We start from the raw sequence: 24,826 nt of genomic DNA on the forward strand, positions 1-24,826 counted from the left end.
AAGTAGTGCAGTCCTGTTTCTGTCGTGTGTCTGTAAATAGCCTGTAAATACCCTGTTTTTGTATTTTTTCGTACATATTTCCCTATCAGACTTTTCATCCTTCTACAAAATATACTTTCCTGCAACCCGCCTCACTCAAGTGGAACGGATTCTATTATTGACTTACCTTTATCTAGAATCTAGAATCTCCAGTTGAAACTAGCAGCCAACTAACTAGCTACTTGCTATTAGCCACAGCTAGCGGTGTTTCACCCAGAACATTGGATTTTTTCCGCTGGGATTAATTTTAATCACTGGACATTGATCACCGGATATTCGCCAGTCTGCACAGCGCGTTATCGACCCAGAACATATCAGTTTTTCCGCTCGGAATCACTGAATCACTGGACCTTTAACTCCGGATTCATCGCTACCAGCTGGCTACAACAAAACGGACGCTGTGGTCTGGCTAATCATCCTGAGCTAGGCCCATCTCCGGCTATCTACCTCTCTGTCAACCGGACGGGACCACCTAGTGTTGACACGGAGCCCGCCGATCATACACGACTGGTCTGCCGAGAAATCGTCTGATGTGGTTACGACGTTAACCACGAAGATTCCATCCATCTGCTAGCCCTGGCCCGCTAGCACAAGCTAGCCGTGGCCTCTTACTCACTAGCGCTTCACCACCGGACCTTATGATAACTCAGCTATACAGCTGATATCTGCTGGACTGTTCCTTTTTATGGTACTACATCCTGTTTATGTTTAGCCTCAGCCCAAACATGGTTAGTTTATTGTTGTTTCAGGTTATTTCTAATTGTACTATATCACTGTAGACCCCCAGCCTAGCTAAACCTGCCTTAGATAGCTCCTTTGTCCCTCCCCCATACACTCAGAGACCGACTCAATTGATGCCTCTAGAGATACTATCTCTTTCATTGTTACCCAACGCTTAGGTTTACCTCCACTTTACTCATATCCTTCCATATCCTTGTCTGTACATAATGCCCTGAATCTTTTCTATAACACCCGGAAATCTGCCCCCTTTATTCTATGTACCCAACGCACTAGAAGACCAGTTCTTAAAGCCTTTAGCCGTATCCTTATTATAGTCCTCCCTCTGTTCCTCTGGTGATGTAGAGGCTAACCCAGGCCCTGCAGCCCTCAGTATCACTCCTACTCCCCAGGCGCTATCATTTGATGACTTCTGTAATCGCAAAAGTCTTGGTTTCTTGCACATAAATATCAGAAGTCTACTTCTAAGTTTGAGTTATTCACTGCGTTAGCACACTCTGGCAACCCTGATGTTCTAGCAGTGTCTGAATCCTGGCTCAGGAAGGCCACCAAAAATTCTGAAATTTCCATCCCCAACTATAACATTTTCCGTCTAGATAGAACTGCCAAAGGGGGGTGGAGTTGCAATCTACTGTAGAGATAGCCTGCAGAGCTCTATCATACTATCCAGGTCTGTGCCCAAACAGTTTGAGCTTCTACTTCTAAAAATCCACCTTTCCAGAAATAAGTCTCTCACTGTTGCCGCCTGCTACAGACCCCCTCAGCCCCCAGCTGTGCCCTGGACACCATATGTGAATTGATTGCCCCCATTTATCCTCAGAGTTTGTACTGCTTGGTGACCTAAATTGGGATATGCTTAATACCCCAGCCATCCTACAATCCAAGCTAGATGCCCTCAACCTCACGCAAATTATCAACGAACCTACCAGGTACAACCCTAAATCCGTAAACATGGGTACCCTCATAGATATCATCCTGACTAACATACCCTCTAAATACACCTCAGCTGTCTTCAACCAGGATCTCAGCGATCACTGCCTTATTGCCTGTCCTCGTAACGGGTCCGCGGTCAAACGACCACCCTCATCACTGTCAAACGCTCCTAAAACACTTTAGCGAGGAGGCCTTCCTAATTGACCTGGCCCAGGTATCCTGGATGGATATAGATCTCATTCCGTCAGTAGAGGATGCCTGGTTGTTCCTTAAAAGTAATTTCCTCTCAATCTTAAATAAACATGCCCCATTCAAAAAATACAGAACTAAGAACCGATATAGCCCCTGGTTCTCCTCAGACTTGACTGCCCTTGACCAGCACAAAAACATCCTGTGGCGTAGCAGCATTAGCATCAAATAGCCCCCCGCGATATGCAACTTTTCAGGGAAGTTAGGAACCAATATACACAAGCAGTCAGGAAAGCAAAGGCTAACTTTTTCAAACAGAAATTTGCATCCTGTAGCACTAACTCCAAAAAGTTTTGGGACACTGTAAAGTCCATGGAGAATAAGAGCACTTCCTCCCAGCTGCCCACTGCACTGAGGCTAGGAAACACTATCACCACCGATAAATCTACAATAATCGAGAATTTCAACAAGCATTTTGCCACAGCTGGCCATGCTTTCCATCTGGCTACCACTAACCCGGCCACCAACTCTGCACCTCTGCTGCAACTTGCCCATGCCCCCCCCGCTTCTCCTTCACACAAATTCAGACAGCTGATGTTTTGAAAGCGCTGCAAAATCTGGACCCCTACAAATCAGCTGGGCTAGACAATCTGGACCCTTTCTTTCTAAAACTAGCCAAATTGTCGCAACCCCTATTACTAGTCTGTTCAACCTCTCTTTCATAACGCCTGAGATCCCCAGAGACTAGAAAGCTGCCGCGGTCATCCCCCTCTTCAAAGGGGGTCACACTCTAGATCCAAACTGCTACAGACCTATATCCATCCTGCCCTGCCTTTCAAAGTATTCGAAAGCCAAGTTAACAAACAGATCATCGACCATTTCGAATACCACCGCACCTTCTCCGCTTATGCAATCCGGTTTCGAGCTGGTCACGGGTGCACTTCAGCCACGCTCAAGGTCCTAAACGATATTATAACCGCGATTGATAATAGACAGTACTGTGCAGCCGTCTTCATCGACCTGGCCAAGGCTTTCGACTCTGTCAACCACCGCATTCTTATTGGCAGACTAAATAGCCTTGGTTTCTCAAATGACTGCCTCGCCTGGTTCACCAACTACTTCTCAGATAGAGTTCAGTGTGTCAAATCGGAGGGCCTGTTGTCTGGACCTATGGCAGTCTCTATGGGGGGTGCCACAGGGTTCAATTCTTGGGCCGACACTTTTCTCTGTGTATATCAATGATGTCGCTCTTGCTGCTGGTGACTCTCAGATCCACCTCTACGCAGACGACACCATTTTGTATACATCTGGCCCTTCATTGGACACTGTGTTAACAAACCTCCAAACGAGCTTCAATGCCATACAACAATCCTTCAGTAGCCTTCAACTGCTCTTAAACACTAGTAAAACTAAATGCATGCTTTTCAATCGAACGCTGCTAGCACCCGCCCACCCGACTAGAATCACCACTCTCGACGGGTCTGACCTAGAGTATGTGGACAACTACAAATATCTAGGTGTCTGGTTAGACTGTAAACTCAACTTCCAGACTCACATAAAGAATCTCCAATCCAAAGTTAAATCTAGAATCGGTCCTATTCGCAACAAAGCCTCCTTCACTCATGCTGCCAAACATGCCCTCGTAAAACTGACTATCCTACCGATCCTTGACTTCGGCGATGTCATTTACAAAATAGCCTCCAACACTCTACTCAGCAAATTGGATGTAGTCTATCACAGTGCCATCCGCTTTGTCTCCAAAGCCCCATACACTACCCACCACTGTGACCTGTACGCTCTTGTTGGCTGGTCCTCACTACATGTTCGTCGGGCCAAACCCACTGGCTCCAGGCCATCTATAAATCACTGCTAGGCAAATCTCGCCTTATCTTAGCTCATTGGTCACCATAGCAGCACCCACCCGTAGTCTGCGCTCCAGCAGGTATATCTCACTGGTCATTCCCAAAGCCAACACCTCCTTTGGCCGCCATTCCTTCCAGTTCTCTGCTGCCAATGACTGGAACGAATTGCAAAAATCTCTGAAGCTGGAGACTCTTATCTCCCCTCAATAACTTTAAGCATCAGTTGTCAGAGCACCTTACCGATCACTGCACCTGTACACAGCCCATCTGGAAATTAGCCCACCCAACTACCTCATCCCTATATTGTTATTTATTTTGCTCTTTTGCACCCCAGTATCTCTATTTGCACATAATCTCTTGCACATCTAGCATTCCAGTGTTAATACTATTGTAATTATTCTGCACTATAGCCTATTTATTGCCTTACCTCCATAACTTGCTACATTTGCACACACTGTATATATATTTTCTGTTGTATTTCTGACTTTGTTTTTTTACCCCATATGTAACTCTGTGTTGTTTTTATTGCACTACTTTGCTTTATCTTGGCCAGGTCGAGTTGTAAATGAGAACCTGTTCTCAACTGGCTTACCTGGTTAAATAAAGGTGAAATAAAATAAAATAAATAAATAAATAAAATAAATTTTATATTTAAGATTCTTTAAATAGCTACACTTAGCCTTGATGACAGCTTTGCACACTCTTGGCATTCTCTCAACCAGCTTCATGAAGTAGTCACCTGGAATGCATTTCAATTAACAGGTGTACCTTCTTAAAAGTTATTTTGTGGAATTTCTTTCCTTCTTAATGTGTTTGAGCCAATCAGTTGTGTTGTGACAAGGTGGGGGGGGGTATACAGAAGATAGCCCTATTTGGTAAAAGACCAAGTCCATATTATGGAAAGAACAGCTCAAGTAAGCAAAGAGAAACGACAGTGCATCATTACTTTAAGACATGAAGGTCAGTCAATACGGAACATTTCAAGAACCTTAACGTTTCTTCAAGTGCAGTCGCAAAAACCATCAACCGCTATGATGAAGTAGCGCAGTGGTCTAAGTACTCCTGAGTGGCGCAGTGGTCTAAGGCACTGCATCGCAGTGCTAACTGTGCCACTAGAGATCCTGGTTCGAATCCAGGCTCTGTCGCAGCCGGCCGCGACCGGGAGACTCATGGGCGGCGCACAATTGGCCCAGCGTCGTCCAGGGTAGGGAGGGAATGGCCGGCAGGGGATGTAGCTCAGTTGATAGAGCATGGCGTTTGCAACGCCAGGGTTGTGGGTTTGATTCCCAAGGGGGGCAGTATAATATATATATATATATATGTATTCACTAACTGTAAGTCGCTCTGGATAAGAGCGTCTGCTAAATGACTAAAATGTAAATGTAATGAAACTGGCTATCATGAGGAACACCACAGGAATGGAAGACCCAGAGTTACATCTGCTGCAGAGGATAAGTTCATTAGAGTTACCAGCCTCAGAAATTGCAGCCCAAATAAATGCTTCACAGAGTTCAAGTATTTGTATTTATTATGAATCCCAGCCACTCTTCCTGGGGTCCAGCAAAATTAAGGCAGTTATACATAAAATAAATAAATAAACATTACAATACATTCAAAACAGATTTCACTGCACACTAAGTGTGTGCCCTCAGGCCCCTACTCCACTACCACATATCTACAACACAAAATCCATGTGTACGTGTGTGTATAGAGTGTATGTTATCATGTGTGTGTATGCATGTGTCTGTGCCTATGTTTGTGTTGCTTCACAGTCCCCTCTGTTCCATAAGGTGTATTTTTTTTTTTTTTTTATCTGATTCTACTGCTTGCATCATTTACCTGATGTGGAATAGAGTTCCATGTAGTCATGGCTCTATGTAGTACTGTGCGCCTCCCATAGTCTGTTCTGGACATTGGGACTGTGAAGAGACCTCTGGTGGCATGTCTTGTGGGGTATGCATGGGTGTCTGAGCTGTGTGCCAGTCGTTCAAACAGACTGCTCGGTGCTTTCAACATGTCAACACCTCTCACAAACACAAGCAGTGATGAAGTCAATCTCTCCTCCAATTTGAGCCAGGAGAGATTGACATGCATATTATTAATGTTTGCTCTCTGTGTACATCCAAGGGCCAGCCGTCCTGCCCTGTTTTTAGGCAATTGCAATTTTCCTAAGTCCATCTTTGTGACACCTGACCACACGACTGAACAGTAGTCCAGGTGCGATAAAACTAGAGCCTGTAGGACCTGCCTTGTTGATAGTGCTGTTAAGAATGCAGAGTAACGTTTTATTATGGACAGACTTCTCCCCATCTTAGCTACTGTTGTATCAATATGTTTTGACCAAGACAGTTTACAATCCAGGGTTACTCCAAGCAGTTTAGTCACCTCAACTTGCTCAATCTCCACATTATCTATTACAAGATTTAATTGAGGTTTGGAGTTTAGTGAATGATTTGTTCCAGAATTATAACAGATACATCTCACCATCAACTGTTCAGAGGGACGACAGTCCATCTTTATTTTAAGGTCAGTCAATTGGGAAAATTTCAAGAACTTTGAAACTTTCTTCAAGTGCAGTCGCAAAAAACATCAAGCGCTATAATGAAACTAGCTCTCATGAGGACCGTCACAGGAATGGAAGACCCAGAGTTACCTCTGCTGCAGAGGATAAGTTCATCAGAGTTACCAGCCTCAGAAATTGCAGCCCAAATAAATGCTTCACAGAGTTCAAGTAACAGACACATCTCAACATCAACTGTTCAGAGGAGACTGTGTGAATCAGGCCTTCATGGTTGAATTGCTGCAAAGAAACCACTACTAAAGGACACCAATAAGAAGAAGAGACCTGCTTGGGCCCAAAAACATGAGCAATGGACATTAGACCGGTGGAAATGTGTCCTTTGGTCTGGAGTCCAAATTGGAGATTTTTGGTTCCAACCGCCGTATCTTTGTGAGATGCGGTGTGGGTGAACGGATGATCTCTGCATGTGTATTTCCCACCGTAAAGCATGGAGGAGGAGGTGTTATGGTGTGGGGGTGTTTTGCTGGTGACACTGTCTGTGATTTATTTAGAATTCAAGGCACACTTAACCAGCATGGCTACCACAGCATTCTACAGTGATACGCAATCCCATCTGGTTTGGGCATAGGTGGACTATCATTTGTTTTTCAACAGGACAATGACCCGAAACACCTCCAGGCTGTGTAAGGGCTATTTGACCAAGAAGGAGAGTGATGGAGTGCTGCATCAGATGACCTGGCCTCCACAATCCCCTGACCTCAACCTAGTTGGTTTTGGATGAGTCGGACCGCAGAAAGAAAGAAAAGCAGCCAACAAGTGCTCTGCATATGTGGGAACTCCTTCAAGACTGTTGGAAAAGCATTCCAGGTGAAGCTAGTTGAAAGAATGCCAAGAGTGTATAAAGCTGTCATCAAGGCAAAGGGTGGCTATTTGAAGAATGTAAAAATAAAGAAAAACCCTTGAATGAGTAGGTGTGTCCAAACTTTTGACTGGTAGTGTAGAAACACGGTGGCTAGAAGCAGTCTGTCTTTACACAGCTCAGTGAAATACACGTGCCTGCTTCCCATTTAATTATTGATGTATACAGTGAGGGAGAAAAGTATTTGATCCCCTGCTGATTTTGTACGTTTGCCCACTGACAAAGACATGATCAGTCTATAATTTTAATGGTAGGTTTATTTGAACAGTGAGAGACAGAAAACAACAACAAAATCCAGAAAAACACATGTCAAAAATGTCTTAAATTGATTTGCATTTTAATGAGGGAAATAGGTATACAAAATGGTGTCGTCTGCGTCCTCCTGCTCAAGAAAGCACATATACAGGCCCGTCTGAAGTTTGCCAGTGAACATCTGAATGATTCAGAGGAGAACTGGGTGAAAGTGTTGTGGTCAGATGAGACCAAAATCGAGCTCTTTGGCATCAACTCAACTCGCTATGTTTGGAGGAGGAGAAATGCTGCCAATGACCCCAAGAACACCATCCCCACTGTAAAACATGGAGGTGGAAACATTATGCTTTGGGGGTGTTTTTCTGCTAAGGGGACAGGACAACTTCACCGCATCAAAGGGACGATGGGTGAGAACCTCCTTCCCTCAGCCAGGGCATTGAAAATGGGTCATGGATGGGTATTCCAGCATGACAATGACCCAAAACACACAGCCAAGGCAACAAAGGAGTGGCTCAAGAAGAAGCACATTAAGGTCCTGGAGTGGCCTAGCCAGTCTCCAGACCTTAATCCCATAGAAAATCTGTGGAGGGAGCTGAAGGTTCGAGTTGCCAAACGTCAGCCTCGAAACCTTAATGACTTGGAGAAGATCTGCAAGAGGAGTGGGACAAAATCCCTCCTGAGATGTGTGTGCAAACCTGGTGGCCAACTACAAGAAACGCCTGACCTCTGTGATTGCCAACAAGGGTTTTGCCACCAAGTACTAAGTGATGTTTTGCAGAGGGGTCAAATACTTATTTCCCTCATTAAAATGCAAATCAATTTATAACATTTTGACATGCGTTTTTCTGGATTTTTTCATTGTTATTCTGTCTCTCACTGTTCAAATAAACCTACCATTAAAATTATAGACTGATCATGTCTTTGTCAGTGGGCAAACGTACAAAATCAGCAGGAGATCAAATACTTTTTTCCCTCACTGTATGTGCATATTACAGTATGTGTGAGTGAGCAGATGATGGAGTGAGTGTGTAGGGCCCTGTAAGTGTGCATAGAGACAATGCAATAAAAAAAAAGGTTAACTCAGGTAGTCCATGCTAACTATTTTGTTAGCTATTTATCAGTCTTATTGCTTGGGAATAGAAGCTGTTCCCAGAGCCCGTTGGTGTCAGACTTGATGCACCATTACCGCTTGTCGTGCGGAAGCAGAAAGAATAGTCTATGGCTTAGGTGGTTGTAGTCTTTAACGATTTTCCTTCCACACCACCTGATATATATGTCCTGGATTGCAGTGAGCTCTGCCCCAGTGATGTTCTGGGCTGTCCTCACTACCCTCTGTAGCACCACCTGCTCCACTGCAGCCCCATCGATGTGGATGGGGATGTGCTCCCATAGTCCACGATTAGCTCCTTGGTCTTACTGACGTTGAGGGAGAGGTTGTTGTTCTGGCACCACACTGCCAGGTCACTGACCTCCTCCCTGCAGGCTGACTCATCATCGCCGGTGATCAGGCCTACCACTGTTGTGTCGTCAGCAAACTTGATGATGGTGTTGTAGTTTTGCGTGGCCATGCAACTGTGGGTGAACAGGGAGTACAGGAGGGGATTAAGCACACACCCCTGTAGATCCCCTGTGTTGAGGGTCAGTGTGGTGGAGGTGATCTTGCCTACCCTGACCATCTGGGGTTGGCCCGTCAGGAAGTCCAGGATCCAGTTGCAGAGGGTGGTGTTCAGACCCAGAGTCCTAAACTTGGTGATGAGCTTGGACGGGACAATGGTGTTGAACGCTGAGCTGTAGTCAATTAACAGCATTCTTGTAAGGGTTGATGTGAGGTGTGACCCAGGTGTGGTGCAGGATATACAGTATGCAGTAGGCAGAGATGGTGAAACAAGGATCTTTAATGGTGGTCCCGAAGCCAGAATACAAAATAACGGACTTACCACGATAAAAGAAAGGCGGAGCAAATAAGTCTCCAAAAACCGTCTGACAGCCAAAATACGAAATACTACCTAAGACTGAAACAAATAACGAAACAGGGAGAACACTTCTCAAGTACCTGTTCATAGGTCTCCGATCAGACACTGAGTAGTACTGCTGGACATAGAGAAACTAGCATAGAAAACTGAGCAAGGGAACACAGGGAAGTGAGGGCATAAATACACAGGTGAACAGGTAGACTGGTGACACCAATAATATAATGATTAGTCCAGACTGTGAGTGAGGAGGTGCCTAAGGTTGTTGGAGGGTGACACCTAGTGGGTCGCTCCGGAACTGCGACCCCCTCCTGTAACACATTCTCACATAGGTATTCCTTTTATCTAGGGGGGCGAGGGCACTGTGGAGAGCAATTGAGATTGCGTCATCTATGGATCTGTTGGGGCAGTATGCAACTTGGAGTGGGTCTAGGGTGTCTGGGATGGTGGAGTTAATGTGTGCAGCTACAGCCCCCGCAGCACACCTTATTCCTAATTTGTCCTTTTGCTCGTTTGATGACTCTGCGGAGGTCATAGCGAGACTTCTTGTACTTATTCCTGTCCTCGGCCGTAGCCTCGGCGTTGTTTACGATAGGTGGCAGAAAGGGTTGAAACAGTTACATAATTTAATGACTGTCATAGGAGAAAACTAAGGATGGATCAACAACATTGTAGTTACTCCACAATGCTAACCTAATTGACAGAGTGAAAAGAAGGAAGCCTGTAAAGAATAAAAATATTCCAAAACATGCATCCTCTTTGCAACAAGGCAGTAAAGTAATAGGGCAAAAAATGTGGCAAAGCAATTAACTTTTTGTCCTGAATACAAAGTGTTATGTTTGGGGCAAATCCAATACAACACATTACTGAGTACCACTCTTCATATTTTTAAGCATGGTGGTGGCTGCATCATGTTATGGGTATGCTTGTATTTTTAAAGGACTGGGGAGTTTTTCAGGATAAAAAAGAAACGGAATGGAGCTAATCACAGGCAGAATCCTAGAGGAAAACCTGGTTCAGTCCGCTTTCCACCAGACACTGGGAGATGAATTTACCTTTGAGCAGGACAATAACCTAAAACACAAGCCCAAACCTACAGTTGCTTACCAAGAAGAGAGTGAATGTCCTTGAGTGGCCAAGTTACAGTTTTGACTTAAATATACTTAAAAATCAATGGTAAGACCTGAAAATGGTTGACTAGCAAAGATCAACAACCAGCTTGAAGAATTTTGAAAATAATAATGGGCAAATGTTGTACAATCCAGGTGTGGAAAGCACTTAGAGACTTACCCAGCAAGACTCACAGCTATAATCATTGCCAAAGGTGCTTCTACAAAGTATTGACTCAGGGTTTTCTAAAAGCATGTTTTCACTTTGTCATTATGGGGTATTGTGTGTACATGCGTGAATGTTCTTTATATTTAATTCATTTTGAATTCAGGCTGTAACGCAACACAATGTGGAATATGTCAAGGGGTATGAATACTTTCTGAAGGCACTGTATATCGCTAGGGGCCACCATATACTGTAGTGTGGTAATATTTATCATGTATGCATATTATATATACCGCACATGAAATCCGTATTAAGACTAAGCAATTAGCCTATTAAAATGTTAACATTGTGCAATGAATGAATGGATTCACATACAAGGCATACAGATTAAGTTATAAGGCAATACTGACATTAACAAAGCATAATGCTAGGCATATAGATCCTAAAGATAACTTACAGGACAAAGCATGAACAAAGGGATGCCTACTAGGCCAGAGACCTAGAAGCCTGGGAAATGAGAATGAATCATACAACCTTCCTCCATGGACTAGATAAAGGATAAGCGAGAGAACAAAGGCTTTTAATTCCATTTATAACATTTGAAGGTGTAACTCTTTCAACCCAAAACCAACCACCATTGACAAATCAAACGATACCAAGTTTACAGTAATCTGACCACCAGGCCCAGTCTCCACAGGGTGTCACATCATCTAAAGGCTTGTGTGGGGGATGAGACCAATGTAAATAAGACAGAATTCCTGAGAGGACCATAAAAGTAGAGTAATTTAGAGTTCACACTGTACAGATACAAGTTACCACAGAGATCATACATTCATATATAACAAGTTTCAGATAGATACCAAACATGGATACTATAGCATTATTCTATCACACATTCAATAGTCAGTCCTATAGATTCTGTAATAGAGAGTACATTTTGGCCCCTCAGAGGGGAAAAGGCTGACTAGTCCTTGGGCATTGTCCTTGGTGCTTTCCTTGTGTTCCTGGACAATTTGACATGCAGCTCCAGGTGACATGGAGTACATAAATTTGGGCAGAGCCTACAAAGTAACCATTTTAGCAGCAGCCCACGTTGAGAGAACACAAAGGTTGTTGTTGGTCCCTTGCGAACGACAGCCCCTCTTAGTTACACATAGAAACACATACAGTGAGCTCCAAAAGTATTGGGACAGTGACAAATGTTTTGTTGTTTTGGCTCTCTACTCCAGCTCTTTGAATTTGAAATTATACAATGAATATGATGAAGTGCAGACTGTCAGCTTTAATTTGAAGGTATTTTCATCCATATCTGGTAAACCGTTTAGAAGTTACATCACTTTTTGTACATAGTAGCCCCATTTTAGGGGCCCAAAACTATTGGGACAAATTAATTTATGTTTATTAAAGTAGTCAAAAGTTTAGTGTTTGGTCCCATATTCCTAGCACGTAATGATTACATCAAGCTTGTGGCTCTAGAAATGTGTTGGATCCATTTGCTGTTTGTTTTGATTGTGTTTCAGATTATTTTGTGCCCAATAATTGTGTCATTTTGGAGTCATGTTTATTTTAAATAAGAATAGAATATGTTTCTAAACACTACTAGATTAATGTGTGTTACCATGATTACGGATAGTTCTGAATGACTCGTAATCATGGAAGCATCCACATTACAGTTTTTCTCGATTGCTAAGACACATTTCTTGAAAGCTGATCTCCTTTTCTCTTAACTGTGAACACAAAACCCAATTTTCAAGCTACATTCACAAAACCTCAGACTCTTCTTGCAAAACCAAACTTTCACCTCAAAACAGTTCAATCTGTGCTCAAAACTGAACTATGTTGTCAAATCGTGCCCCGAGTCAATCAAAATAAAAAACACTTACTGAACAGTCACTAAACACTACGTAGAAAAATAGAAAACACAATGCGCAGGACATGAAGCTGGAGAAATAAATGTTTATTGTTCACTGTAGGCTAAATGCATGTTGCAAAACAAAAAAAAACTGTGCATTTAGCACTTGTACAAAAAGACAAAACAGAAATCTTGTGCATTTACATGTAGCACTTGTAAAAACAAACATAAATCTTATGTGTTTGCCACTTGTGTACAGTAAGCCCATGTAAAAATAAAGTACAAAAATATACAAATAAGTGCATTACTCAGCCACAGCATCATGTCTCCGTACTGGGTCAGGCCACAGGACTTCATCCACATCACAGGCCACATTTTGTCTGGCCAGGCAATGGGGGAAAAAACCCCTGGCATGCCGTATCCAGGCTTGGCATGCCTCCACACCTATGTCACCACAGGCAAGTCCCATGGCTTGCAGGAGATTTACCCTGGTGTAAGGTTGGCGTTCATATACCTTCCACCGCCATGAGGAGAAGAATTCCTCAATGGGGTTTAGGAAAGGGGGAGTACGGTGGAAGGCAAAGATTGATAAAACCTTGGTTCATATTGTACCACTCTCTAACCTGGAGGGCTCTGTGAAAACTCACATTGTCCCAAACAACAACATAGATGGGATGCACATCCTGCTGCCCTAACAAAGCATCTCGCATGTGATTGAGGAAAATGAGGAGCGGTGAGTGTTGTAGGGCCCCAGGTTGGCATGATGGTGGACAACCCCATGATTGCTGATGGCAGCACATAATGTGACATTGCCACCACGCTGCCCAGGAACACCAACAATGGCCCGATGGCCAATCACATTACGGCCTCTCCTTCTCCTTTTGGTGAGATTAAACCCAGCTTCATCCATGTAGATGTATTGATGGGGTCTTTCCATTGCATCCAGTTGAAAAACCCTCTGTAGAAATAGATATAGTTTTGTAAGTGATACGGAAAAAAGTGATTTAGGCCACTACAGTAAATCACTACTTAGAGTAATCAACATTGAATGTGTCTGGATATATGCCAACCTGTACATACTGGAATCTTTGCTCTTTGACTCTGTCTGAGTTGCGATCAAAGGGCACTCTGTATAGCTGTTTCATGCGCAGTCTGTTGCGCTTGAGGACACGATCAACAGTAGAGAGGCTGACACTGTTGATACCCTCAAAATGTAAATGGTCCTCAATGATCTTCTGCTGAATTTCGCTCAGTTTAATGGCATTGTTCTCACGGACCATATCAACAATTAGGGTCTCTTGGTGTGGGGAGAACATACCTGTCCTCCCACCCCCATGTGGCAGTCTTTCAATTCTACAAAAAGAGAACATGGAGTTACAAAAATATACATGGAATACTAGGCCTACAAACAGTTAGACCAACCCTCCATTACAATACTACAGTACATTGGTACAGTGATGTACTGAAACATATATTTACTTACAGTATACTGTGGTACAGTATATAGTATGTCATACAGTAATTGCTGTTAACATTTACATACTGTACTATAATGTCAAAAAAGGTAATTACCTGTTCTCTTCTCTAAATCTTCGGATTATGGTGGACACAGTGAATCTACTGATGTTTGGTTGTACCCTTTGTCCAGCCTCCCTCATGCTCATACCATGGACAAGAACATGGTCAATCACAGTAGCTCTGATTTCATCAGATATTACTGTTCTTTGTCTTCGCTGACCATCTCGACCACCTCGACCTCCTCTCACACGAACTCTTCCTCTCAGATTTCTATCCATTGTAGGGCCTCACAAACCAGTGCTCTCTGAACTGGCTTACTGTATATGTTCCTCACATCATTAGCCACAAGTGTGATCAATTTTGAGTTGTTGTGTTCAAGTGGTGACACCTGTGCTCTAATTGTGTTTGACTTTTGTCACCTGTGCTCACCATTATGCAGCACGGGTGCATCACAATGAAAATGTGTTGGCAAGTTATGTCTAAACAGGTGAAAAGTGCTTATGGTTTTGCCAAAAGAGTGATTGATTCAATCAGTGGGTTCAGGCAACTGAGCATTTGGTTCAGACAATAGGGTTTAGTGTTTTAGCAATTGAGAAAAACTGTAATGTAGACATTTTCAGAAACATATTATATTTACAATTAAAGTGACTACAAAATACCCCAAAATGAAAGCTGACAGTCTGCACTTGAACCTAATAGTCACTGTATCATTTCAAATCCAAAGTGCTGGAGTACAGAGCCCAAAAAACAGACAATGTGTCACTGTCCCAATACATTTGGAGCTCACTGTAACGAGAGAGAGAGAGAGAGAGAGAGAGAGAGAGAGAGAGAGAGAGAGAGAGAGAGAGAGAGAGAGAGAGAGAGAGAGAGAGAGAGAGAGAGAGAGAGAGAGAGAGAGAGAGAGAGAGAGAGAGAGAGAGAGAGAGAGAGAGAGAGAGAGAGAGAGAGAGAGAGAGAGAGAGAGAGAGAGAGAGAGAGAGAGAGAGAGAGAGAGAGAGAGAGAGAGAGAGAGAGAGAGAGAGAGAGAGAATGCTCCTGTTCCCTAGTTCAATGATAATCATAAACCCCCAAAATAACCAAGAATCATCTTTGTTTTGTGATTCTTCAGGGGGGTGGGTCTAATTGTAGATACACCCTCCCGTAGCTAAGTTGGAAGGGATCTAACCCTCCCACACTTGCAAGCACACACACATATTCACACACACACACAGACAGACACCGCAGAAAGACACCGTGATGGAAAATTGTATCTTGTGAAGAGACAGCCTTGAAAATGTTAATCTTGTTTTAGTGTCATAAATAATCCTTGGTTCCTGCCTGTGCTTGGTAAAGATATGGGGGGGTGGGAGGGGAGGGGGGGCGACATGACATGACCCCCTCCTTAGGACCATCTGGCAGAATGCCCAGAATATGGTCTATAAATTAGGATAGGAGACGGTGCCAGACACATGCCGGAACCAACCTGATGAACTATGCCTATGTAACGTGTCTGTAACCAGAATATAAGAGATCTAACGTGACTGCCCCGGGAGAGCTCACTTCAGACTGATACTTTATGCATCTAAGTTTGACTGTGACCTATCCAGCATGCTGATAATAAACAATGATTCATTTAAGTTTGACTTCGAGTGATGATTGATTCTGCCTGCAGAGCTTCCCAGTGGGGGTCTGCGAGGAAAGCTGGTGGCGCATTATATGAAGCGTGAGGGAAATTCCCGTCTGACCAAAAGACGACGTGGACGCGCCCAGACCCTTACTGTGAGCTGCCCGGGAGGAGAAACATCATCCGCGAACAATTAAGGGACAAGGCAACTGATTTCAGTAAGTCCCTTTAAGTTAATTTGTATAAAAACAATTATAAAACCAATAAAATTAAGGCGAGTAAGATGAAAAGGTACCCATAGTCTTACAGAGAGAAGGCTATTCACTAGTCTTATGGTGAGAAGACTAGAGCGAGGGGGCGAGTAATGGTACAATTGAAAGCCCCGCTGACAGCTGTCAGTAGGCATTTATTGTAGAAGTGTCTACGTGGTCTGCTGCCACTACAAATAGCACAAGGTGTTATTGAGCACAAGGTGATATTATATATATATATATATATATATATATATATATATAGGAGATACATACGGTGCATAGCAAGTAAAGACAAGAGAATCGTTGAAGATGCACATGGGGTAATAAGGGAGATTACTGAGTGTGTTTGGGAATAGTACTAAGTGAATGTGGATGTGAAAGTTGTGTGAGTGTGGAAAGGACTTGTTAAGCTGATTGAAATGTGTATAACAAGAGGATTGAAATGTGGATATTAAACTGATTGATATTTGGACAATAAGAGATTGAAATGTATCTATTAAGTAGAGAGTGAATGAGAGCTGTCAGGGGACTAGCTCCAGTGTGAAAGATGATTGAACCAGTTCAGTTCTGTGTGAGCTGAGTTTTTAGATCTATAACGTTATCTAGGGGTTCCGTCCACCACCGCCCATCGTAGTCTGGGACTACTAGCACGAGGTGTTATTATATATGTATAGGAAGTAGCTGCAAGAGAACCATTGGAGATACATATGGTGCATAGGATGCACATGGAGTGGTGTGGATGTGAATACCTAAGATTTATAACATTGTAGGGATTCTGTATGTGAGATATGAAAGAAGAGAGTACTATTTCCGAATATGCTGTTAAATAGAACACTAGTGTAAATACTTAAACCCCTTTATGAATAGAACACTAGTGTAAAGGAAGTATAATGGGTTACTAGAGATTTGATAACGTAACAATGAAACAAATATATATACAGGACCAGTCAAAAGTTTGAACACACCTACTCATTCAAAGGGTTTCTTTATTTTTATTTACTGTTTTCTACATTGTAAAATAATAGTGAAGACATCAAAACTATGAAACAACACATATGGAATCATGTAGTAACCAAAAAAAGTGTTAAACAAATCAAAATATATTTTATATTTGAGATTCTTCAAAGTAGCCACCCTTTGCCTTGATGACAGCTTTGCACACTCTTGGCATTCTCTCAACCAACTTCATGAGGAATGCTTTTCCAACAGTCTTGAAGGAGTTCCCACATATGCTGAGCACTTGTTGGCTGCTTATCCTTCACTCTGCGTTCCAACTCATCCCAAACCATCTCAATTGGGTTGCGGTCAGGTGATTGTGGAGGCCAGGTCATCGGATGCAGCACAATCACTCTCCTTCTTGGTCAAATAGCCCTTACACAGCCTGGAGGTGTGTTTTGGGTCATTGTCCTGTTGAAAAACAAATGATAGTCCCACTGTGGTGAGTGATTTTGAAGGAGTCAGGCGCAGGATGGTAAACCACAGAATAAAATGGTTTATTCCGAAAACACAGTGGCATGCAGCAATGCGTCAAACACTCCAGTGCATAAATCAGGCTCACTGGGAAACAACAAGGCACATGGGTGAAATATCCCGGTGATACAAAATACAAGGAGCTCCACCGTGCTAATATAACCTCCACAATAAACAATCACACACAAAGACAAGGGGGCAGAGGGAACACTTATACAGGTACTGATGAGGGGATATGAACCAGGTGTGTGTAATAAACAAGACAAAACAAATGGAATGATGAGATGAGGAGCGGCAGTGGCTAGAAGGCCGGTGACGACGAACGCCGAAGCATGCCCGAACAAGGAGAGGAGGCAGCTTCGGAGGAAGTCGTGACACCCACTAAGCGCAAACCAGATGGGATGGCGTATCGCTGCAGAATGCTATGGTAGCCATGCTGGTTAAGTGTGCCTAAATAAATTACAGACAGTGTCACCAACAAAGCACCCCCACACCATCACACCTCCTCCTACGTGCTTCACGATGGAAACCACTCATGCGGAGGTCATCCGTTCATCTACTCTGCGTCTCATAAAGATATGGCGGTTGGAACCAAAAATCGCACATTTGGACTCATCAGACCAAAGGACAGATTTCCACCGGTCTAATGTCCATTGCTCATGTTTCTTGGCCCAAGCAAGTCTCTTCTTATTATTGTGTCCTTTAGTAGTGGTTTCTTTGCTGCAAATTCGACCATGAAGGCCTGATTCATACAGTCTCCTCCGAACGGTTGATGTTGAGATGTGTCTGTTACTTGAACTCTATGAAGCATTTATTTGGGCTGCAATTTCTGAGGCTGGTATCTCTAACGAACCTATCCTCTGCAGCAGAGGTAACTCTGGGTCTTCCTTTCCTGTGGCGGTCCTCATGAGAGCCAGTTTCATCACAGCGCTTGATGGTTTTTGCGACTGCACTTGAAGAAACTTTCAGTTCTTGAGATTTTCCGGATTGACTGACCTTCATGTCTTAAAGTAATGATGGACTGTCGTTTCTCTTTGCTTATTTGAGTGTTCTTGCAATAATAGGGCTATCTTCTGTATACCCCCCCACCTTATCACAACACAACTTATTGGCTCAAACGCATTAAGATGGAAAGAAATTCCACAAATTAACTTTGAACAAGGCACACCTGTTAATTGAAATGCATTCCAGGTGACTACCTCATGAAGCTGGTTGAGATAATGCCAAGAGTGTGCAAAGCTGTCATCAAGGCAAAGGGTAGCTATTTGAAGAATCTCAAATATAAAATATATTTTGATTTGTTTAATACTTTTTGGGTTACTACTAATTGTTTCCATATGTGTTATTTTATAGTTTTGATGTCTTCACTATTATTCTACAATGTAAAAAAATAATTGTGCCTTTCACTGTTCTGCCCAACTTCGAGGGGGGGTAGAAGGATTACTTTATACTATTCCAGGTATTCCTTAAAGAGGTAGGGTTTCAAGAGTCTCCGGAAGGTGGTCAGTGACTCCACTGTCCTGGTGTCGTGGGGGAGTTGTTCCACCATTGGGGTGCAAGAGCAGCAAATAGCTTTGACTGGGCTGAGCGGGAATTGTGCTTCTGTAGAGGTAGGGGAGCTAGCAGGCCAGAGGTGGATGAACGTAGTGCCCTAGTTTGGGTGTAGGGTCTTATCAGAGCCTGAAGGTAAGGGAGGTGCCATTCCCCTCAGAGCTCCGTAGGCAAGCACCATGGTCTTGTAGTAGATGTGAGCCTCAACTGGAAGCCAGTGGAGTGTGTGGAGGAGCGGGGTGACATGAGAGAACTTGGGAAGGTCGAATACCAGACGGGCTGCGGCGTTCTGGATAAGTTGTAGGGGTTTAATGGCACAGGCAGGGAGCCCAGCCAACAGCGAGTTGCAGTAATCCAGACAGGAGATGACAAGTGCCTGGATTAGGACCTGTGCCGCTTTCTGTGTAAGGTAGGGTCGTACTCTACGAATGTTGTAGAGCATGAACCTGCAGGATCGGGTCACCGCTTTGATGTTAGCAGAGAACGACAGGGTGTTGTCCAGGGTCACGCCAAGGCTCTTTGCACTCTGTGAGGCTGCACTTGATACAATATTTTTGTTTTCTAACTTAAGATGGACTGAAGCAATTTTAAGCTCAATATCTTTTGCTAAGTCTTCAGAACTTTCCCTTCTCAAATCACCACGAAATGGTACCTGAATGTAGATAGAGCTTTGGTTAGTGAGGATTGCAGAGCAGGGTTATTTCTTGACAGATGGGTCAGTAAAGCATTTCAAGTCTTAAATGTGCATATGCAATCCAAGTAAGTACATGGGTATGAATGGCCCCGTCCATAATGCCTATGACTAAGTTTATAATGCTTGAGCAGTTCTTATCTTCTTGAAAAAGACCTCCTACAATCTTTGTATTCCCACATTCATTGCAACACTGGAAAAACAAAAGACAAGGACTTTAATAGGCACATTAGGCCTGTCTAAATAACGTTACTTCTGGGAGAAATACAAAATTCCAATCTAGCAAACCTCTAAATTATGATTAGAATTTGACTGTGATGCAAAGAATGGACTGTGACACATAAAGCTAGTTGTATTAGTGCTACATTTGTGATTTGCTGACTATCACAACCAATTTTCTTGAATATTGTGACACCCAACAATATTAACATTAGCCTTATACCAGTCTCTATTCTATTAGAATGACTTACCAGCAGCAGTAAAATAAATAAGTCCAACCTTCAGGTGTTAAGTGAATTCACTTAAACAATGCTTGGAAAAAAATGCAAAGTTCATTTCAATGTTGAGACCAGTGAAATATTCATAATGTTCAGAAGTGATTACCTGGTACTATTCAACGTTAGCTAGCATTGCACGTGGTTGGCTAGCTAAGTTCGCATGTTAGCGAGTAGTAGCATTATAACTACCACAATTACTGTGACAAATAAAGAAAATAACCTTACTAATAATAATAGCAAAACCGTTGGAAGTAGCTAGCCACCATCCAAAGACACAATGTCAGCATAAAACAAACTAATCCAATAGTCACTTGCACACGCGGCTACAAAAGTTTTTTTAAAACAAAATGAACAGGGAGAAAATATGCTGACTAAGTTGACAATGTCAGAACTACCCTTACAAAACTTAACACAGACACAAGCTTGCTCGCTAGCTAGTAAAAGTGATTACCATTAGCTAGCTAGCTAAGTTACCAATGACTTTCATAACACATTGTGTCCACAACAAAGTTGTATGAATCTCAAATGCCGCCAAAAGGTCAATTACACAATTATTAAACACACCACCAACAACATATAGCTTACAAAATATGATTTCATGACTCAACTTACTGTGTATAACCATACTTTCTCATCAACCATTATGAACTGGGAAGAGCAAGAGGATTTGCAGGTGGAAAAGTTGCCGCTGAACATTGCGTCATGACGTTAGATGTCTGTGCAGACCATGCATTTGCACGCAGAAGTTGAAAAACCGATTTTTATGCTTCCATTGAAACAGAAATATTAGATTGAGGGGAATGTAAATGTATTTAGGTTGAGCGAATCCACAAGAAATAGGTTGAAACCACTAAAGTATAATTTTTTATAAAACGAATCCAAAAACACACATCCATCGAGGACACACTCATTTTCACTGTTTTCAGTGTGCAGTAAATTAAATTAGATTACCAGGTTCATTTTTCATTAGGTTATAATAAGCCATGCCTTCTGGAAATGTTATGAAGTCCAAAAGTTATGGGTGGAGTTAGAAATTTGGCTGTCAGAAGTATTAACATGGAAATTAACTTTTAATCCATCTGTCTGCATATTTCAAGACATGGCATATAAGGGTGCAGTGAGATACCCTATGGGTTGGATGATACTTTTCTCGTCAATCATCTTGAAAAAATGTATACTTAAAAACTGAAAATCAACCAATGTCAGCATTGAAATGCTTTATTATCCAAATGTTGAAAGTGCGTGGGCGACAGAGGGAAACAAAATGGTGCAGTTTGAGGCCATGTGGTGGAGAGTAATGCGTTCGTTTACATTCTTAATTGTTAAAACAATGTCACAAATAATTGAACACACACACAAACACACAACATGAGCAGATTCATTTGGTCAAAACATTTCTTTATTAAAGACTATCAGAAAGAATGTTGGTACTTATTTATTTTGATCCAAAGCCACGAATGAGAGAGTCATTCAGCTTTATGCTGACAAATATAGCTTTATGCTGCAAAATAGCCCACTAAATAGGCCAAGCCTAAACAAATCTATTAAATTGCCTAAATAAACTTGTACATTTTATAAATGAAGTAGCTCAGGTCTTGAAAATATGGGCAACCTTTTACCCCTCCCTATCCTCGCTGGCTGCACTTTTTTCGTGTACATTACAAACATTTCTTTCATACTACATTTTATACAAGGCTACATCGAATTTTGTGAGGGTTGCCAGATTGGCGAAAAAATACAGATTTGTTTGTTTTATTACTGGTATCGTGAAAGGTATTTGATTGGGAAATGGGGATACATTTTTATGACGGGAAATTAATTCATCAATATATGTAGGAAAACAGAAGACCTGCAAAAAATATCTGTTTGGTTTAAATTCCCTTGGTGCATCTGCATGGTATTTGCTGCTCAATTGGGTGTATTTGCAACTATAATGAGTCTGGACTATGATCAATTAAGCCATATCAATGCAGTTAAACAGGTTAATATAAAATAATGAATTATGTTGGCTTACACTTATGGCACTTCGCAAGGCCATTTCATGATGATTATTACGGTTGCGTCAATCATATTATATACATTGGCTATTGTAACACGGCATATGCCAGCATTGTAGGCCTACTGCCTCTGCCTCTAGAGCTCACTTTGCTGCATATGAGCCCTGGTTAGAGTCCCTGTTGCAGCTTTCACTTTCTTCCGCTACATTGGTGGCTCGCTGGGATCACGTACAGTGCCTTGCAAAAGTATTCAACCCCGTTGACATTTTTCCTATTTTGTTGCATTACAACCTTGTAATTTAAATGGATTTTTATTTGGATTTCATGTAATGGACATACACAAAATAGCCCACGTTGGTGAAGTGAAATGAAAAAAATAACTTGTTTCAAAAAAAGTCTAAAAAATTAATAACGGAAAAGTGGTGCGTGCATATGTATTCATTTTGGGGCTTCATAGCCCTTTTCTATGAAGCCCCTAAATAAGATCTGGTGCAACCAATTACCTTCAGAAGTCACATAATTAGTTAAATCAAGTCCACCTGTGTACAATCTAAGTATCACATGATCTGTCACATGATCTCAGTATATATACACCTGTTCTGAAAGGCCCCAGAGTCTGCAACACCACTAAGCAAATGGGTGCCACCAAGCAAGCGGTGCCATGAAGACCAAGGAGCTCTCCAAACAGGTCAGGGACAAAGTTGTGGAGAAGTACAGATCAGGGTTGGGTTATACAAAAATATCAGAAACTTTGAACATCCCACGGAGCCCCATTGAATCCATTATAAAAATTTTAAAAGAATATGGCACCACAACAAACCTGCCAAGAGAGGGCCGCCCACCGAAACTCACGGACCAGGCAAGGAGGGCATTAATCACAGAGGCAACAAAGAGACCAAAGATAACCCTGAAGGAGCTGCAAATCTCCACAGCGGATATTGGAGTATCTGTCCATAAGACCACTTTAAGATGTACACTCCACAGAGCTGGGCTTTACGGAAGAGTGGCAAGAAAAAAGCCATTGCTTAAAGAATAAGCAAACACGTTTGGTATTCGCCAAAAGGCATGTGGGAGACTCCCCAAACATATGGAAGAAGGGACTCTGGTCAGATGAGACTAAAATTTAGCTTTCTGGCCATCAAGGAAAACGCTATGTCTGGTGCAAACCGAACAACTCTCATCACCCCAAGAACACCATCCCCACAGTGAAGCATGGTGGTGGCAGCATCATGCTGTGGGGATGTTTTTCATCGGCAGGGACTGGGAAACTGGTCAAAATTGAAGGAATGATGGATGGCGCTAAATACAGGGAAATTCTTGAGGGAAACCTGTTTCAGTCTTCCAGAGATTTGAGACTGGGACGGAGGTTCACCTTCCAGCAGGACAATGACCCTAAGCATACTGCTAAAGCAACACTCAAGTGGTTTAAGGGGAAACACTTAAATGTCTTGGAATGGCCTAGTCAAAGCCCAGACCTCAATCCAATTGAGAATCTTTGGTATGACTTAAAGATTGCCATATTACTTCAACAGCATTTAACATGAGATCCTCTCTAAGAATTACAGGAATGTGGTTCTGTATTTCTGTATTTTCGGTAGATGTTATAACCATGTATTTCTACCACTGTATCATCAAAGGTATCATCGTAGTGAGTTTCAGAGATATGAATGGTATCTTTTACAAACAAGTCATTGACTTCATGAATCTTATTTCTTATGCTACATATGTTAATATGGGCTATTTTTTAGCACTTTTCTGGGTTGCTTGATTGTTTTTATTGCTTTACTGGGAAGCTTATCAGAAGGGGTCTCCCCCTTCCCTGGAGAACAGAGCTAGTAGGATGCTCCTGGATGACTTGAGGGATGTTCCTGTTCTCGACTTAACCAACCAGCCATGGAGATATGTCACTTGCCGTGGAAGTTGAAGAAAGTGTCCTCTGGCAACGGGGCCTCCTTGGAGATGTTAAACTTGGACCGCCCTGGATCCAGAGGTTCCGGCGCCTTCATCCTCTGTTCTGTTTCACTCTCCGGTGGCTTCTACCTCGGGTTCATATCCTCAGATCTCCCACCTCATCAGAACGTGAGGCTGCCAGAGAGACCAGCCCACGATGGATACTACAGCCGGCTCGGGTCCATCGGGCCCCACTGCCCTTCGGTCCTCGAGGGGTCTTGGCTGTTTCACCAGCTGTCATCATTAGCAGCTCGATGGTGAGAAACATCTCGGTTCCCAGTGCAAAAACTCTGTGCTACCCAGGAGCACGAGTACAAGACATTACAAGGCTGCTTCCGACCGTTCTACGACAGATGCCGGGAGCTGACACTGTTGTAGTCCATGTGGGGTCAAACGACATCAGGAGGGATAGCTCGGAACTTAGGATTCTCTTATACACGGCAGACAAGTCATATTTGCATGATTTAGCTTATTCATAATTAATTCATAATTAACGTTTGATTCATTCATGTGACCGACCAATACTGGGTCATGCATGTGCAGACCAATACCTCACGAGGCTTCATCTCAAAGCTGAGACCTTAAAACAGAGATATCTTTCGTTCTCAAAACAAGGGTCTGGGTGTACTGCCAAATTGCAGATACTGATACTGAGGGTTCGTTCAATCAGTCACTTGCACGAACACAGAAAACGGTTATTGGAAAAGCACAAACATAGAACACAGAAATTGGTGAATAGAAAAGC

Source organism: Coregonus clupeaformis, unplaced genomic scaffold (genome assembly GCF_020615455.1).
Source record: "Coregonus clupeaformis isolate EN_2021a unplaced genomic scaffold, ASM2061545v1 scaf0077, whole genome shotgun sequence".
Lineage (NCBI taxonomy): Eukaryota > Metazoa > Chordata > Actinopteri > Salmoniformes > Salmonidae > Coregonus > Coregonus clupeaformis.